General features: G+C 46.6%; 1 long non-coding RNA gene across 1 annotated transcript in view; it reads left to right on the top strand.

Annotated features, from left to right (window-relative positions):
• LOC141573336 (uncharacterized) overlaps positions 1-18,330 on the top strand; it is a 388,243-nt gene that overhangs the window by 292,718 nt on the left and 77,195 nt on the right. Inside the window, exon 3 of the long non-coding RNA XR_012498994.1 lies at positions 5,728-5,923. This is a non-coding gene — a long non-coding RNA (uncharacterized LOC141573336). The remainder of the gene's footprint in view (positions 1-5,727; positions 5,924-18,330) is intronic.

Below are 18,330 nucleotides of genomic sequence, written 5' to 3' on the forward strand. Positions count from 1 at the left end.
GCTCTCAAGATGCCCAGAGAAAGCAAATATTAAATCAGTAGAAATCGCTCCCTTATCTCAGCCTGCCTGGCTCTATATTATCTTTAAACCTGCCCCCCTCCACCCCCATCGCCGGCTTTCCATGCAGTTGGCTGCGTTTGGCTCCTTCTGTCTGATGCTGTTTCCGCTAATGGCTGGAGAAATGGAACATTACACCATTTAACGTGTGTGGGTCACATTAATCACAGAAAATTCTTTTAATGTCTCAGAAGTAACTGTCAAACTGGACATACTGAATCTATTTAAACTAAAGCATGCCATTTTTTATCTACAGTGATCTTTAATTCCCATAAAAGGGTCAAGAAAATGTGATTAAGTGACAGTTTTAAAATGTACTATAATATTAAATAGCTTGATTAAGTGACAACTATAAAATGTAATACAATATTAAGTATCTGGCTATGTCCCAAAAGAACTTTAAAGTATTTTTGAACGGTTTGGGAATTCACTAACCCATAATGGGTTACTAAGGAATTTTTTTTTTTTTTTTTTGGTGGAGACATAAAAACAGTTGAACTTAAAACACACACTAAAAACAAAACAAAACAAAACACAGCAAAAGCTCACAGCACTTACAGATAACATAGTGTTGCAGAGTTTCTCTCTGGAGCACCAAGACCGTTTTTGGTGATATGGCGTGATTGTTTGAGGAGTCTCAGTTTACCAGTGCTTGACTGGAATTGTACTGCCTGTAACACAAAGAATAGAATCAAAAGTAGTTGCGGCAGAGAGGCCTCACAGCTGGATGGAAAGGCCAAAGGCTAGTCAGTGACCTCTCAGGTTACCTCCAAGGAGCTGATCATCAACTCCCCAGGTGCCCAGCTTTCCTTGTATATTATGTCTTGGCTCCTACGGGGACAGAGTAGGAAACACCAACTTGGCTGAGCTCAAGTCCTCCAGCTTGCCAGCTCTCTCCAGTAGAGTAAGCCACTGGAGACACTGAAATATCAGACGGGGCCCATACAAGGGTCCTTGCTGTGTCTGGACTCTAATGGAGGCACTGTCAGGGGTCTGAGGTTGGAAGGGGACAGTTTGGTGTGGTGCTTCGAATAAATGGACCAGGCCCCCAGGCCAAGTGATTAAAGACGTCTATGCCACTTTTCAGACAATTTAGTGACTCCTGTGCCCTGATGATTTGGTCATAACTTAGCCTGGGTTCCCCCAAAAAGCAGAACTTGAAGCAAGGTTTTTATGCTATCATCCTGTGACGGGGCACAACCCCAGGGAGCAGGAGTGAGGGGGAAGGAGGGTGAGGTAGGGAGAGCCAGTGTGAGGATGAGGGTGTTTTGGCTGTTCTTGGCTGCTACTCTACCCTACTGATTGCTTGATCTTGCAGGACTGTCCCTCAGGAGACCATCTAAACTGCATAGCTGTACAGTCCACCTGGGAGGAGAAGGACTCTACCTGCCAGCCCCCATCTCTCATGGGTCAGACGCTTTCCCCACTGTACCTCAACTCATCACTCCCAGTTGCATTTTGGGTGGGTGAATGGTGAGCTCTTGAGGCATCCTGCACCTCTGTGCAAGAGGAAATCCTCAGGGCAGGAGGTGGGGCAGGTCAGGTGGAGCCTGTGTGATGTCAACTGGAGCTCAGGCAGAGCGGGTTGCTACAGTGGCGTCTAGAACAAGGAGAGTCTGCGAGGATCTGAAGTGGACATAAGAGGGTCCCTATCCTGGTCAGACAAGTAATCTGCAGGTAGTCAGACTCACCAGAACGTTTCCATATGCCCCTGCTGGGAGGACCTCAATTGAATTTCAAAGTGTCTTCCTGGCTCCTGTCCCAAGCATAAATGTCCCTCTCTCCCCAGGGAGATTCTGGGCTGGGAACCATGGACAAGGACACTCTGCTCCTCTAAAAATTATAAAGTAGATAATCTAAGTCTTGGTGATGGTTAGCAAGTGGCTGTGCCTAGAATTGTGAACATGGACCACATGCCCCTTAAGAGCTTCCCGTAGAGAAAAAGGTGGATTCTGACTTTTAAGGACACTCTTCAGAAGAAAGATGGAACGCCATGCTAGATATCACCACGGGTCCCCCAGTGACAGAGACAAATGGCCATGCCACATTTATGGAGGCTCACTCACTCTTACTCGGGGTGGTGATGAAGCTTCATTTGGGAGATTTGCTCATCTGTCTAATAAATCAGCGAGGAGAGTTTCCCCGATATTTACTCAGGACTTTCTTACCCATCTTCATCTCACTCCATCTCTCCAGTTGCTAACCCTTGTACCAGGCTCCATAAATCTCTTCTCTTCCTCCTGCCCCTTTGTCAACCATTAGCCTGCTCCCCCTCTGTCATTGTTTCACCAGACCATAGATGTAACTCTTCTAATCTTCCCTGATATATCAGGCTCTCGGAATCACTCCTTGTTGCTCCCTCAAACTCCCTGGAGCTGGGACAGAGGGCTCCAAGCGCCTGGTGCAGACAGTTCTTTTATAATGGGCCCTGAAAGGTTGTCAGCTGCAGATAATTAGGATCTCACTTCCCGCCATTGAGCTGCATATATCTTCCACGCAAAGAACCCCCATCACCTTCAAAAGAATTAACACATGCAGAGGAGACATACGAGGGGGCTGGGAGACTGAAGGACGGGACCAGCTCTTCTGAAGGCCAAAACTGCTTCATGTTTCCTGCGAGAGAGAGGCACTTTCTCGCAGGAGCAGAGCCTGACCCTTGTCACACTATTTTATGGTCAAAATCTCATGCCATGAGTCTGGGTTGAGCAACACAGGAGTAGCGAGACGAATATCTTCTAAAGGAAATTATTTTATAATAGTATGCTGCCTTTACACTCTACCCTATTTTTCTTTCCTTGTTGAGCTAAAATTTAGTCTTGCAATAGAAACTCAAGTGTATTTTGACTGTGGTTTTTATGTTCTAACTCTGATGATACCTGGCCCATATCACTGGTAGACATACCATCCAGTTTCGCTTTATTGGTTGCTGAGAAGGATCAGGGATGTAGCTTCAGGAAAACTGGGTGGGCTGTCAAATGGATGTGTCATCACAACACAGTGTTGGCCCCAAATGCAGCCTGGCACAGAGAAAATTCTTCTTAGGTGAATGACCCATGAGACCTCGGGGCCTACCAAGTTTGGGGGTGGAGATAATATTCAGAGAGGAGGGGAAATCAAGTGGGAAGGGTCTGAGAGTCTCCCCACACTTCCATCAGAGCAGATTTGTTTTTAATCATGCTCTGTATTCAGATTCTATGTAAGATTTTATATTTTAAAAGAGAGGAAAATAAGTTCGAAAGCTCCTGACTCTATCACTTGTACATGACCAAAGAAGTCCAGAAATGTGAATGTCACGTGGCTTGTTAGTGCTAAGTCAAAGTTAGGAGACAGGACCCCCTGTCCCTGGGTTATTTCATCTTTTTCTGCCTCTGTGCTGCATCATAGTCTTCACAGTATTGTTCCTGAGTATTGTACTGGGATCATTAGGAAACAGGCCTGTATGTTCCCAGGGGCCAATGTTGATGATAAAGTGCTGTCCGTGGTCTGAGATGCTCCCACTAACCTGTACACTTTCAGTGATTTTTCTGGTGGTGGGGACAGATGTGCACTGAGTCACCCGCACAGTTGCCATTATCTGAGAGATAATTGATGAGTCTCAGGGGTGCGATCTTTGACCATGAACCTTAGCAAAGGGAGCTGATGTCTGAAGGGAGAAAGCATGGCCTGTCCTGAGTGTCATCAGAGTCACTGCTGGGGCTTAGCATGGATTTCAGAGCTAGGCTGGATTCCTGCCACCCCCCACCCCCAGCCCAACCCACTCCTTTTAGAGCTGAGGATATACTGAGGCCCAGAAAGGTCAAGTGATTTTCCCACATAGAGGAGAAGGGATTTCAGGTCTGGTGGGTAACAGGTATTGATTCTTGTTTCTTGCTTGGACAGAGCTCAGTGTGTCCATTTTCCTCCTTCCCTGTCCATCATGACCAGTCCAAAACAGTGATGTGGGTAAAGGGGTTTGGTCTGCAGACTAGAACTCGCCTTGGGCCAGCTGTTCCAAGGTCTAGATAGGAGAGAAAAGGGGGCGTGCCGGAAGTTATCAGGTCTGCTTGCTTCTCATCCCAGTCACTGTCCTTCCCCTGGTCTTACCTGAAATGCAGATGGTGGTTCGGCCTCATTAGGCTAACTCATTTTTCTTATTTCATTTAATCCAAGAACTTGGGTGAGGAAAAGGGGTGTTACTTACTGGGGTGCCCTTGCACCCCAAGGCTCCACACCTACTTTCTCAAACGTATATTACCAGCCATCTGCTGGCAGCCCCTCCATGAACTGAAACTAACTTCCCTGCGGAGCATGGAGCCAGCTGGAGTCGTTCTTAATAAGAAGCCCAGTGGTTGGCATCGTTCATTGAAATGGGTGAAGACCAAAAGTCGTAGTGGGTTTTGACTGAGATTCCTTTTCTAAGCAGGGTTTTTAAAAACATTTCTGAAGAGTAAAACTTGAAACAAATGGGAGGCCTTGTTCCCACCAGGGCTTAAAATACCAACGTATGTATCAAAGAATCTACTCAATTTGATAAGTCAGTTCAAAGTGACCGGGAAATAACAAGAAGAAGCCAGGCTTGGAAATCAGCACTTGGTGTTTGGAGAGCATTAAATACCATCTGTACATGGGTTGTTCTCCAGAATCCTCAACTTCTGAAATATTTCTCCTCCCTTTCTGTTTTTTTCTTTCTTGTCAGACATTCATTTATTTCTAGAGATTCAGAGGGCTTTCTCTGATTAGGTCAAGGCGTAACATGAGAAAGCAAAAACAGAGTCCACCTAATAAGAGAGCCTCTTGGCCAAAGATAGGATGGACAAGGGAGGGCATCTCTGGAGGGCAGGGGAAGAGAGCGCAGCTGATGAGGTCAAAGGTATCTCTGAGAGAGCCATGCTGCTGTGGAAAGAAAGCCACTTCTTATTATTGAGAAAAGCACTGATTTTCAAGAAGTTTCCTCTTCTGGAAAGATACAAGTAACACCTACCTCGCTGGGTTGATGTCCCAGTAACATAAGGCAATTACGGGTAACACCTCAGGAACTGGGAAATGCTGTAAAAATACAACGTGGGACTAAGAGAGGTTGTTCAAAACCCTGAAAACACCACAGCGTCCTGAAAGAGCAGGTGATAGATGCCGGCGTGTCGTAGGATAGTCTGTGAACTGACTTGCCAGAGGCCTCTTGGTCTGCTTTCCTCTTTATAATCCTGTAGAAAGTTCCAGGCCCAATACAGCTCCCTCTGAGGGTAGGCACTGACTCTGAGTGCCTCGGGGATCCAAAAAAAATAAACTCACTGAGAGCCAACAAGGTGTCTGTCACTCCCTGCATAGCACCCAGCCTTCCGCCTTCCTCAGAGGAGCAGCTTCAGAGGCCCCTCGAGGAGGGGAAGGGCTGCCCGTAAGTGTGAATGGCCAGAGGGTGGCCAGTGCCCGCAGTGCTCAGGTGTCTGCTCAGCCACGGAAACGAGAGAAGCAGCTGAGTGACGGCGGAGGGATGGAGAGGATGTCACTCAACTTGGTACCCACATCAGAGCAGAGCAAGGGGACTTCAGTTTTTTGTCCAGAGACTAGCTTGGTGTTGATTAAAACTGAGTTCAAACGTTATTAACATTTAATAAAGCAGGGCATTGCCCAGAATTCAGATGTTTGTTCACTCTGCCGGGATTTATCAACCACCTCGTGTGTTTTGCTCTCTAGATAGCAGTTGGGAAGACACAGCTCTGAAGGAGGGCATGAGCCCCCGTGGACATCCTTTCCTAGTTGGATGACAAGAAAGCAGGCACCGTCTCAAGCCAGGGATGATCTGCCTCTCCCGCCATCCCTCCAGGGCGTGGCTCCGTGGTTCTCTTTAAGGAGCAGAGTCTGGATGGCTTGATTCTGACATCTCAGGCAGGTAAGGTTTTCCACTGTTTCACCTGCCATCCTATTTATTCTTTATGCTCTTTTTTTTTTTTCCTTTAAATCAAAGAAACCGTTTACTTGCCAGGGCCATTTTAACTTGTTACTAGCGAGCATCTGGCCTGGGTGTTTTCCATTAGCATGAAAATTCAGGAGGCTGCAGAAGGAAACACCTACAACTGAGCAGTGAGAGAGCCACTTCATTCTTCCCGCCAGACAAATGTGTCTTGCATTTCTCTAGTGTAAATAAAATGATGACTCAGAGAACGTTCCCCATTAATGAGTATCTGATTTAGAGTAAAGTAAAATCCATGCTGGGAAGTTGATGAGCTTGATTTTGCTGAATTGCTTCTAGCGGGCAACTCATATTTATTGGTCCTTTCCCTTTGACAATTGTCACCCGTCGTCTGCAGCTCTTTCTGCCGAGTGGGAAGTGAGAGGGCTTGCAGGTTGATTTTAGTTCCCTGTAACTGGAGGTGACATTTGAAAGCTCAAAGCTATTGAAAAGGTAGGTGATTATTAAAATGTAATGTGTTTCTGTTTTCCTGATTATGACCTCCTGGTCTGGCAATTTGCTGCCAAGCACGTGCCAAAAGCTGGAACACAGGTGGCAATGCGTCTTCCCAGCCCAGGGAGAGTTTTAGACCATATTAACCATCTACTTGTTCACCTTTCCTTATTGTTTTTAACAGCAGACACTCTGAAATATTAAGATACAGGGAGAGAGAGCTGGAAGGTTATCTGTGGTGCCTTTGATGAAGATGGGGAAAGAATGGAGGGAGAGAAAGAGAGGGAGGGAGAGAAAATAGCATGTAATTGATCAGAAGTAACATTTAAAAACAAGTGCTGTGGAAGGATATTTCCCGGAAAAGCGAGAGAGTCCGTTCTGAGCACTTACTCCGCCTGCATTAAGCCTGTGTTAAAATTAGTGGCAGTTTGCCTCTGCACATCCTCTGTTGGTTCCTAGTGAGGCTCCAGCTAGTCACTCCAGTGCGCCTGTGCAGATGAAAATGACTGGATGTTTTATGGAGAGTAGGAATCACGGTCAAGTGAGAAAACAGTTTTACTGGAGGTAAATGGTGGGTGCCCTGCCCAGAGGACTGGGACCCGTGATCACCAGGACACAGAACACGGTGCCTTCTAAAAGACCAGTTAATTTTCCTGTCTGGGCTGTTGGAATGAGGCAAGCGGGGGCATTTTAAAGAGCAGGAGTTCTGTAGCTTGTTCGCTGTGCAGTTTCTTTGTGGAAGTTTCTGTTTTCCCATCTATAAACTGGGACTAATGTTTACGTCAAGGGGATAAATATTTAAGATAATATTCTGAAGCACATCCTATAGTTCCTGGCACACTGTGCCTGCCAGGTGTACAAAAGTGGTGCTGTTAGTTCTGAGATTCACTCCAAGGGATGTTTTTAAAACTCTGCCCTTTGGTATTTCATCAACAGACAATTCAGAAATTTAAATTAGGGCAGACTCCAAGAGAGAACACGTTCTGCTACATGTAGGCTGTCTGGAGGGCTTTGTCTGGGGGTACAAGACAAACGAATTCGTATCCCAAGGCTGCCATTTTCTATTCTTATTCTTACGGGCCATTCATGTGAATATTGATTTCTGTTCGTATATCCCAGACCCATCACCCCTTCCTAACTGCCCCCTGCAAAGCAACATCGAAGTAAAAGCTGCAGAATCATTCTCCCTTCATCTGAATTGGGCAAGGTGCCCACAGAGCCAGGCCCTTCACTTCAGTGCAGAGAGAGACTAGGACGAGTTGCCTACAGACTAGAACCCACATCGCTGACTCCAGTTTCAGATCAGATGTCCTCAGATACCAAGGGCACGGTCTGGTCCCTTAGGCGACTCTTCTGCAGACCTAGGTGGGGGTGGAGATCGTGGGGGTCCTCCTGGGTTTCACATGCGTCCCCCTGGGCGGCTCAGCCCAGCCCTGCTGCACACCATGACTGCCACAGGCTTGGTCAGAAATCCCAGGCAAAGAGCCTCACGCGCGCTCCGGGAGGGAACTCACATACAAGAGCCACCCTCTCTATGAAACTGGATCCGTCTCTGCCCCTGTGGGGCTAAGTGGCAGTTGAATGTGCTTCTAAATGACACAAATCACTTGCAGAACCTCGAGAAACAATTAACTCAGATTGAAATTAGCTGCTAAGGTTTTACCTCCTTGTGTGTTTACGTCCCTTCGCTTCAGCTTTTAGTTTTGAAAAAGGGAGGGTTAAAATTGTTTTGAGGGCCAAATTGCAAGGAAGGGCCAGTCTTTAGCTGTGGCATCTGTTTCACATTCCATACAATTTGAATACTCACTGGTTTGCCTTCTTAAAATAATTGTATAATTATTAAAAAAAAAAAAAAAAAAAACAAAGCAAAACCCAAAAACGGAAGCTGATTCTTCTGAGACATTAACCTGGCAGTGTAGATAGGTGGTTTCAATACAGAGAAGGGAATAAATAGATAGCTGATAGACAGATAGATGGATAGATAGGTATGTAGGTAGAGAGATGGATGAAAGCCTCAAAAGAATCTTCTAGAAAGAAGCCAGGCTGGCAACAAAGAAGACTTTCCATGTCTCTTTAGAGCCACCCACAGCCCTGTGGCTCCTTCACCTGTCATTGGATGAGGCATCAATCACTCAGCCATTGTGAAGCACAGGAGGAGCTCGTGAAAAAGTGGAAGGCCTGCGAGTGTTTCACAAAGAACCACACGAGGGGCCATTGCCTTCTCTTTTTTGGAAGGGTAATTTAAGTTTTAAATTATAAAAACAATATGAGTTCATGGAAGAAACTGTGCAAAATACAAGAAATATTTAAAAACATTAAAATCATCTCTAGCTCTACTCCCTGACATTGTGGTGGATTTCTTCCTAGCTGGAAAGACCTCATAGGCAATAGCACAGGGAGGGAGCAGGAAGTGGGTCAAAACATTTGGAGGCCTGGGTGAGGCTCAGGGCCCAGAAGCCCTGCTTCCTGGTCAGCCAGCTGGGAATTCCCAAGGCTGGAGCCCCCAGGGGCTCTCTGGTCTGTCCATCGCTTCATCCCGAGGAGGACACTTAGACTGTGTTCTCCCCATGGCCCGGCTCCTTAAGTTCTGAAAGTCTTTATAAGCAGATGCAGTTGCCGCAGAGGTGGGGAAAAGCAAATCCAATAGCTCATCTGTTTTGTTTCTGTTTCCCACTCTTGGAAACCCTACCGGATGCTCTCTTTCTGTATCTTTACTGTCTATTTGGCGTCACCTGAAAGCCCCCTCTGACAGCAGGAGGGGTGCCTTGGTACAAGGAGAACTGGAAAGCAGGGGTCCTCGGTTCCCTTGCCCCGTACTTAGCTATGTGATTTTGGGCAACTTGCTTCATCTCTCCAGGAGATGGGGAGCAAAAAATCGATCAGTGGCTCTTGTATGGGGACAGGAGGACAGAAGCATGCCATAGTCACCTGGAGAGCTTTTTCAAATTGATAAGGAGGCAAGATTTGTAAATGTTCACCTGAGTCAAGCCCTTTGTGATTCACTGGGAGTGGGGAGGGAGCAGCAGGTAGGGACGTGGCCTTGGACAAGGAATGAGGGACCACAAACTTCAGGGGAGGGTGCTCTTACTTCTGGGTCTGTTGAACACGTCACTCAGACAACCCCCAGCACCAGCCGTCTGAGACATTCCCGGGGGGGTGGCGGGGAGAAAAGCGCTGCTATGAATTGAGGAGGCAGAAAAAGCCAGTTCAGATCCTGCTTCCTGTTGCTGTGCGATGTCTTGCCTGGAGACACTGACCACGAGGGAAGGGACAAGTCTTTCCTCTGTCCTCTGGCTTTAATGTCCCTCAGGGTAAACTATCTTTCAACTGCAGTTTTGAACTTTCTAGACAGAAAGGAACGGGCATCTCTGGAGTGGTCTCAGTATCGTGCTTATTTCCCTGTGCTCTTTAAGTTCTTTTAAGTTATCCATCTCCTTTCCCCTACTCAACGGGGCTGACGAGAGCTAAACCGTAGGGACCCTCCATACCAAGCCAGATGAAAACCTATGTCATGTTACTGAATGGATAGCATTTGTGATGCATGAAAGCCAGGAACCACATGCACCTTTGCCCTTTGCCCACATTATCTGGGGGCCCTTATAAAAGTCCCAGGCCAGCATGAGTTTAACAGTTAGTTTTCATTTAAATGGAAATGCTTTCTGCATTCACATGACTTAACCTTGTTACTTCCACTAAAATAAGTCTGTGTTGAATAACTTTACCATTTAGGAGGACAGTGACAAGAGGGGAAAAACTTTCAGAAGCAATCACAATTCATTGGTCAGATGTAGGAAAGAATGACTGGAGAAATAGTGCTTGGGGAACTGTTAGTTCATAGGCATTTATATGTTTTCTTCTCTGAGCAATAAGACTTCTTGTTCTTTGTTTGGCCTCAGTAACAGGAACTGGGTACCCAGTGACTGCTTAGTGGTATTATGTCCTGAAGTTTTATTTTTAAATAAGAGCTCTTTGATGTACTTACCACAGACACATGTGATTGAAAACCCCAAAACCAGCAATCAGCAGCAACAGTGGTATGGGTGTGGATATCAAATTGTGACGGGAACCTCTGAGCGACGTCAGGCTCACCCTGAGCCCAGGTACAAGGGCAACATGAAAAGTCCAGTGAGCAAATGAATGAATGAGTATCCTGGTTTTGGATTCAACAGAGAATAGACTTGAAAAACAGTATGAGCAAATCCTGCATCATGTTATAGCACCAAGAATCCAAAAAAGGGAAGGGGAGATGTCTTCGTCTGCTTAAGCTGTTGTAACAAAGTACCCTAGACAGGGTAACTTGAACAGCAGAAACTGATTTCTCACAATTCTGGAGGCTGGGAAGTCCAAGATCATGGTGCTGGCACATTCAGTGTCTAGTGAGGGTCCACTTCCTGGCTTGTAGATGGCCACCTTCTCACTGTGTGGTCACATGGCCTTTCCCCAGTGCTTGCTTGTGGAGGGAGGAGAGAGACCTCTTCTTATAGGACACTAATCCCATCATGAGGGCCCCACCCCATGACATAATCTAAACCTAATTACATACCAAACGCCCCACTTCCAAATACCATCACATTTGGGGCTAGGACTTCATAATGGATTTTAAATAGATATAAACATTCAGCCCATAGCAGGGTGTAATGAATCAAAGGAGTGTTACCAGAACATTAGGGCTCAACTCCCATGTCTGTGAGTAGGTTCCCTAACTTCCCTGAGACTTCCCTGTTCACCTGTAAAGCAGTAATACCTACCTTAAGGATTGTCCTGAAGGTAAAGGACTTCCACACTTGGCATCAGGACTGGTCAGTACATGCTCCATCGGGATGACTAACATTACCTCCATGGCTATTACTAAGCCCATGCTTCCGTCGTTTCTCATTCCCAGAGGAAGGTAGGTACTAACCATGATGGATTTACTTCAAAGAACCTCAGGAGCTCCAAGGCTTCCCTAGAGTGATAGTTTCCATCTTGTGTTTTCACTCACAAAATGCAGCTACTCCACAGACTGCTAAAAACCAAATGCAAGTAAGTTCCAGTTGCTGTTCCTGCAGTAGGAAAGCGCTCCGTGGAGTGTCAAGTGAGTATTGACTTCTGAGTCTGCGCTGGTGCGTTGTGGCAAGCCTGACTCCCTCGTCCCCGTCGCTTCACTTCACAGGGTGAGAGTTGAACAACGGCTCCAAGTGGGAGCCTGGTTGCTTACTCCTCAGAATTCCATTTACGGAAGGGAGCTGTGTAAAAAGCAATCAAGAAGCCCCTTCTGTTCTTGCCGGAATCAGTGTCTCACGAATGTCTCTGTAATGATGTTTTTATGAGTTAACCTCTATGGTAGGTTTTTGTTTTTGTTTGTTCTGTTTTATTTCACTTTGTTGCTTTTGCCATGAGAGAAAGCTTGCCTTTTTAATTATTATCACCATGTACTGGATGGTTGAGGGTCTCTTGATCATAAATAAACTTTACTTTAGTTACATCTGTCCTTAACTGGAATTGACACAGTGATTGATCTTACAGACTTAAGAGGAATGGCTAAGAAATCTGCTTCAAGCATCCATATAAATTTTTCAAGGTTTACTCGAGAAAACCTTTTTTACTGTGGTAGAGTTCCTTTGCAAAATGGCTTAAGGAATGCGTAGTTCCATCGCACTGAAACTAGAAGAGACTTGCACTGACAATGCATCTGCATTGATGTCATTGTGTTGAGGGAACTTGTAGCTAGGAACCTTGCCTGCGTTGTCATCACCCATTCTTCATCACCCTCGAGAAGATGGTCAGTTTGAAGGGAAAAAAGAAAATGTGTTTCAACAGTTAAGTCTCAGAGTAGAGAGAAGGTGACCAAAATTCTTACCTAGTTTCTTTTCACCCACCATGCACCTTCGGGGGTCCATGAAAGGTAAGAGTTGTGTTGAGTTCACACTGACAACGTATATTATGACTTCCCGTGACTGTCTCTCACCAGATACAATGAAGACTTACATGACCAGAAGAACATTTTCAGGACACTGTTTTGACTTTGGGTGGGTGTCCATTTTTGAAAAAACCACTAATCTGTCAGACAAAGCTAGGCTCTGCCCTCGGAGCAGGGTGACTGGGTCTGCGCCATTCCAGGTTAGGAGAGCACGTTAGGTGAGTCTCTGATAAATGTGTTCCCTCCAAGGTGATGGGGTACCCCACAGCCATCAGGTCGCTCCTTTGGAGCCACCTGGCATTGGTGATACAGCTGCGCCTCCTTCTGACTCTCCAGGGTCACAAAGAAGAGGAAACAGGACCTCTCATCTGATCACAGATGCTGAAGTGCCATCATTACGTGCTATTTTGACACCAATTCACCAAGTTGTTCTTGCCCTTTAAGTGCACCCAGTGAATCACCTGGGTGACAGGTTGAAAAAGGAGACTCCCATGCTCCCCTACAAGAGGTTTGGGTTCAGCAAGTACGGGGTAGGGCCTAGAAATCTGCATTTTTAACAGGAATGTTTGGATGTGGGAACCACATGGACCATACTTTGGGGAACGTCAGCTCAGCACAGTGGTTCTGAAACTTGAGTGTGCATCAGAAACGCTAGGTGGGTTTGTTAAAACCCTGATGACTGGGTCCAGCTCCCAGAGTTCCGAATTCAGTAAGTCTGCCTTGAAGCCCAAGAATTCACGTTTCTAGTAAGTTTCCAGATGCTGCTGCTGTTGATGTTACCGGGGATCAAATTTTGCGCATCAGTGGTCTATTAAAACACAGAAGGAGTACCTTTTTGAAAAACTGTTGCTTAAGAAGATAGGTTACTCTTTAAGAAAAGAAAAAAGATCTGTAGATACTTACTGAGTATAGGAGAAGGTGCTGGCAGGGTGAAATGATATTTATTTTATCTTGATAACTTTTTATTTTATTTATGATTTTTACAGATGAGAAAGCCAAAGGTTGGGGCAGTTATTGCCCTGTTAAAGGCCACATAGCTAGCTAAAATATTTTAGAATAGTTTTTTTTTTCCCCTTTAGGGTTTCTGTAGTTATACATGCAGCAATTTGCATTAGCCTTTGCCCAGTGAGGAGGCTGCTTTTTGCTACTGCCCAGTGTAGCCTTGTCCTGCGGAAGAAAATGGCATTCATGCCACATATTTCCTGTGATCACAGAGCATCTCTTCTGGAAAGATGGCAGGATTTCATTGCTTACATTTACCATTTCAGGGGCCGAGAAGCTCCCCTAGGATAGAGCCACCATACAATTAGCAAATCAGTCATAAAGCATTGATTTCATTAGTTTATTCATTTATGAATTCATTACATCACTTAAATATTTACTGAGAATGCCTGTATTTGCTCAGTTTGGTGCGAGACACTGATACAGCAGAAAGTTCTAGAGTGAAGCCAGCAAATCAGAATTTGCATGCTTCCCTCTCTGCTTGACAGGTGTCATGTTCCTGGGTAAGTGCCTTTAGTTCTCTGGTCTCAGCTTCTCCCTGTTGGCAAATCTCCGAGGGCCCTTAACTTGGGAACACTCCTGAATATAATATTTAACCCTCACAGTGTGCCTAACCCTTGAGCTGTGGAGTGCATGTGTTTAGGGGAACCTGATGGGTGTGGAAGGAAGTAGACGTAGAAGGAAGAGTCCCTGTCTTTGAGAACTGAAAAATCAAATGTGCGCGCATGACATCATTGGAGACAAAGTACAACTTGGTTTCTTACCCCCAGGGATGTCAGGTGTACATCTTCCTGTGGGAGAGGTGGTCCAGGATGGTGGGATATGAACTAGGGAGTGAAGAATGGAGAGGGTTGGGTTAGTGGAAAGGAAGTGGGAGCAAATCCAGCAAGTGTGTAACCTCAGAGGCATGGATTTTCCTGATTTCACCCCCCATCATAGTCCAGAGTCCTCTTTTCTGTGCTGGTCACATCATCAGAGACCTCTGGGGCTGGGTGAGCCATCTGCTTGTGGGTAATGTTGCCAAGTCTAGCAAATAAAAATATAGAGTGCCCAGTGAAATTGGAATTTTAGATCAATAATACGGTTTTTTAAAGTATAAGTATGTCCCTAATATTGCATGGAACATATTTATACTTAAAAATTATACATGATTCACCTGAAATTTACATTTTAACTGGGTATCCCGTATCTTACCTGGCAGCTCTGTGCTGTGGAGAACCTCTCAGAACCCTGGCGTGCCGGTGAACAGTGGCGGGTAGCAGCCTCAGCTGTGACTAGCACCTGGGCTGTTCCTAAGTACTTGCCCAGTGCCTCACTCCAAACGCCTCAATAAGGTTCTCCCTGGCCAAAGAGCAGAAAGAACCCAGCTTCCCTTCCTCCTGCAGCCCACACCCTGCACGGGTGCAAGCTGAGAGCAGAGCAGCTCTTCTTCTCCCACCGGGATTAGCAGTGAGTATTCTGGCAGCATTAGGTTCCTCTACACCCCCTTTCCCCATGGCCTTGCGGGCTCCTGGCCTCATGGGAAGCTCGCTCTGCTTGCGCACTCTCGCCTCACTCTTATTCCCATCATTCCGCCGCACGACAGAGCGAGAGCAACTGAAGAAGCCACTTTCTGACCCCAGTGGTAGGGACAGACTGAGCTATTATTTTTCTGGCTAATTGCTTGCTTTTCTTTAAGAAAGAGAGTCCCTGGCTTTCCTGTCCCTCTAACCCTGCACATCAGCTCATCAGATTGAGGTGAGTTGTCTTTATTTCCCGACCTCCCTGTGTCCTTATTTTGTCCTCACCTCTGGGTCCTTGAGTCCACTGCCTGTTAGGTGGCTGTCCCCAAGGACAGACTTGCCATCTGAGGTTGACTGAGCAGCCCGAGCAGTACAAACCCTGTTCATATCCCCATTACCCTCTTCTGTGTAATGCAAGTTAAAGGATTCCTTTGGGATACAAGGTAATACCTGAGCTTTCTTCCTTCAGTGACCACGAGTCTCTCATGGGCAGACAAGCCCCATTCGTTAATTTGTTCCTCCAACATCTCTTCAGTGCCTACTTGATGCCACAGCAAATGTCTTCACATTGAAGCTCTGTCCATAATAGCTCAGGAGGTATACCATTCAAGCCTATAATCTACTGTCCTGTCTTAGGTAGGATGGCATGGATTTTTTTTTTTTTATTGCAATCAGATAGGGAAGCCTGGAAGAGCCCAGGACTGAAATTTGACCTGCCTACTGAATGGACCAAGTGCTAGGAACTCCAGGATGGTGGGTAATATGTGGCATCAGAAGAACAAGGCAACAGCAGGTCATAACCATTATGGCAATGTGTCAAGTGGACAAGACCCCATGATCCAGGGAAGTCGTTTAGCATGCAGGGCCCCAGGTGTAGCCTCAGGTTCCAGGGCAAGACTCTGCTGAAAGGAAGAGGAGAACCCAGCAGGGGTGGGCAGGGCACAAGGGGTCCGAGGACAACTTCAGGCAGAGGCCCAGACACCTGAGGTATGGCATGGAGGGGCTTGGGTCGCAGAAATAAGAAAAATACCTGCCTTGGCAATGCAGGACACCAGTTGGGAGCCATGGCAGAAGCAAATGATTTGAGGTCCTCACAGTTCTGAGTTAGAACAACTTAAACTTGGCTTTTCCAAGATCAGAGTTGTTCCTTTGGATTCCTTGAAGCTGAGGCTGCAGGTATGAAGCAAATGATTTGAGGTCATCACAGTACTGAGTTAGAACAACTTAAACTTGGCTTTTCCAAGATCATAGTTGTTCCTTTGGATTCCTTGAAGCTGAGGCTGCAGGTATGGTGAAGGGCCAGGGAGGATGGGGGGAAGTTCGGCAGGGCCTGTCATTGCTATCAGCCCCTCACGGGTTTCCATGAGCACAGAAATTTAATGAGTGTTTCAGGCACTGAAAATGATTTCCATCAGGTGGATGAGTCTAAACAGACTGGATTCCTGGAAAATCTACAAGTCAGCAAATTTAAAACTTCATTCAGATCAGAGAAGCAGACAGATGGTTCCTGTTTACAGGGGCTCTGGCTTTCTCTGTAAACAGGGACTTTAGAGTAGTCCCCGGGTCAAGGAAGGAAACCAGGAAATGACCCTAGAGGAGGCCATTGAAGCCCAGTGCGAGCTGAGCTGTGATACAGACAGGTGTTTGCCAACCTGTAGTGGGACCTGCTCTCCCCACAACGCAGTGGTCTTTGCACTGTCAAGGCTGGGTGGAGAAACCCACCGCAGGCGCAGGCCCTGCAGGGGAGACGTTCCAGTCACAGGCCGGTGCGCCACGCGGGCGAGCCCTCAAGTAGCATTGAAGCACAGCACTAGGGGTGCTTCTCTCGCCTGGGCTCCTGGAGTCAGCATGCGAAGAAGCCAGCTGTGTCTCTGGCGACAATTGTCCTCAAGCTCTCCGGAGCATGGAGTCATCGAAGCAGAAAGATCAGACCATGGTTGAGTGCAGGTAAGGCGGAACGCCGGGTGCCCAGCAGTAGCTCGAAGGGCCAGATGAAGACTCGGAAGAAGGACCTCAGGCATCTGCAGTTTCCCTGAGAGAGGAAGAGGCCAGTGTGCTGGAGGCAGCGTCACGGCTTCAGAGGCCGTCAACAGCAAGAGTGACTGTCTTTACTTTTACCAAGAGAGCAAATGTTCATGGCAGCAACTGGTCTCCCTGGGCCTTGCTCTGCCTGCTCTGTCCCAGAAAAGTCACACAGCCAGCCCTGGGTCGGAAGAGGATCTCAGCTACTACACACTCTAAGGACTGGGGTTGATATTTTTTAAGGCCCTACATGGATATTTACAAGTGAGTCTTCCCTTTGGGGCTGTTATTACAACTTACCTGGTTTATAAAGAGTCTAAGAATTGTATCTTTTTAAAATTTATTTTATTGTTATTTTTTAATGGAAGTACTGGGGATTAAACCCAGGACCTCATGCATGCTAAGCACATGCTTTACCACTGAGCCATCCCCACCCTGCTAGAAATGTATCTTATATGTTCCATATATTTACCTGTATCCTAGGCCAGACAGCCGCACCAGGTAAACACCCTGGCGTGGCCCGCCCCAGGCTGATGGCTGGGTTCGGGAGCTCTGGGGTAGACTTTCTAGTGTGAATTGCTGGAATTCCCGGTCACTGTTCTTCTTATTGTCATGCTTAACTCTTTTGGTGGAAAGAGATCAGAAGGAGCCAGTGCAATGTCAGAAGAGCTTAACCTGGGAGAGGACAGTATGATGATGATCCTGAACACTTGCCTCAGATCTTTGACTCTTCAAATATATAACAACAGCTTCATGGTTCTGCTTGATTCTCAACAATTCCATGGAGAAAGTCTGGTCGTTGTTATTAGCTCTGTCGTTTGAGAGAGGAAACTGTAGCCCAGAGTGGTGGAGTGACTTGCCTAAGGTCACACAGCTAGGACGCAGGCAGGCTCATGCAGGTCTGTGCTCCCTTCTCAGCACACCACGAGGGCCTGCTCCAGACTGCTGGTGGGTTGCTTGTTCAAACTGTTCTTTAGATTCCCCCTGCCAGTCGCTTAGAATATATGAGCCGGGCCATTGGCCTCATGTTCTAGGTAGGAGCCCCCAGTGCTGCTTCTCCCCAAGGATTTTTGTTTCCTGAGCCTCTCCTCCACTCTTTTTCATTCCATCTATAGCTTTGATCTTGGGCAAGAACCTTAATTTTCCTTTAAGCTATTACTCTGTATAAGACACTATTACGAATTCTAACTCACTTATTCCTCAGAATAACCCTAAGAAGGGGAAACTACTGTTATCTCACTGTCACAAGTTTAAACCAAGGCCAGGGGACATTAAGTAGATGCTTAAGATCCCGCAGCCAGGAAGTGGCAGAGACGGGGTTCGGTTTAAATCGGCAGGCTTGCGCGTCCATTGTCCTCATCACTGTGTCACCTCTTTTATCTAGGCCAGTGATTCTCAAACCATAGAGTATGTTAGGGTCTCTGGAGTTCTCTCAGATTTGGATTCAGTCGATTTGGGGTGGGGATCCT

Source organism: Camelus bactrianus, chromosome 15 (genome assembly GCF_048773025.1).
Source record: "Camelus bactrianus isolate YW-2024 breed Bactrian camel chromosome 15, ASM4877302v1, whole genome shotgun sequence".
Classification (NCBI taxonomy): Eukaryota; Metazoa; Chordata; class Mammalia; order Artiodactyla; family Camelidae; genus Camelus; species Camelus bactrianus.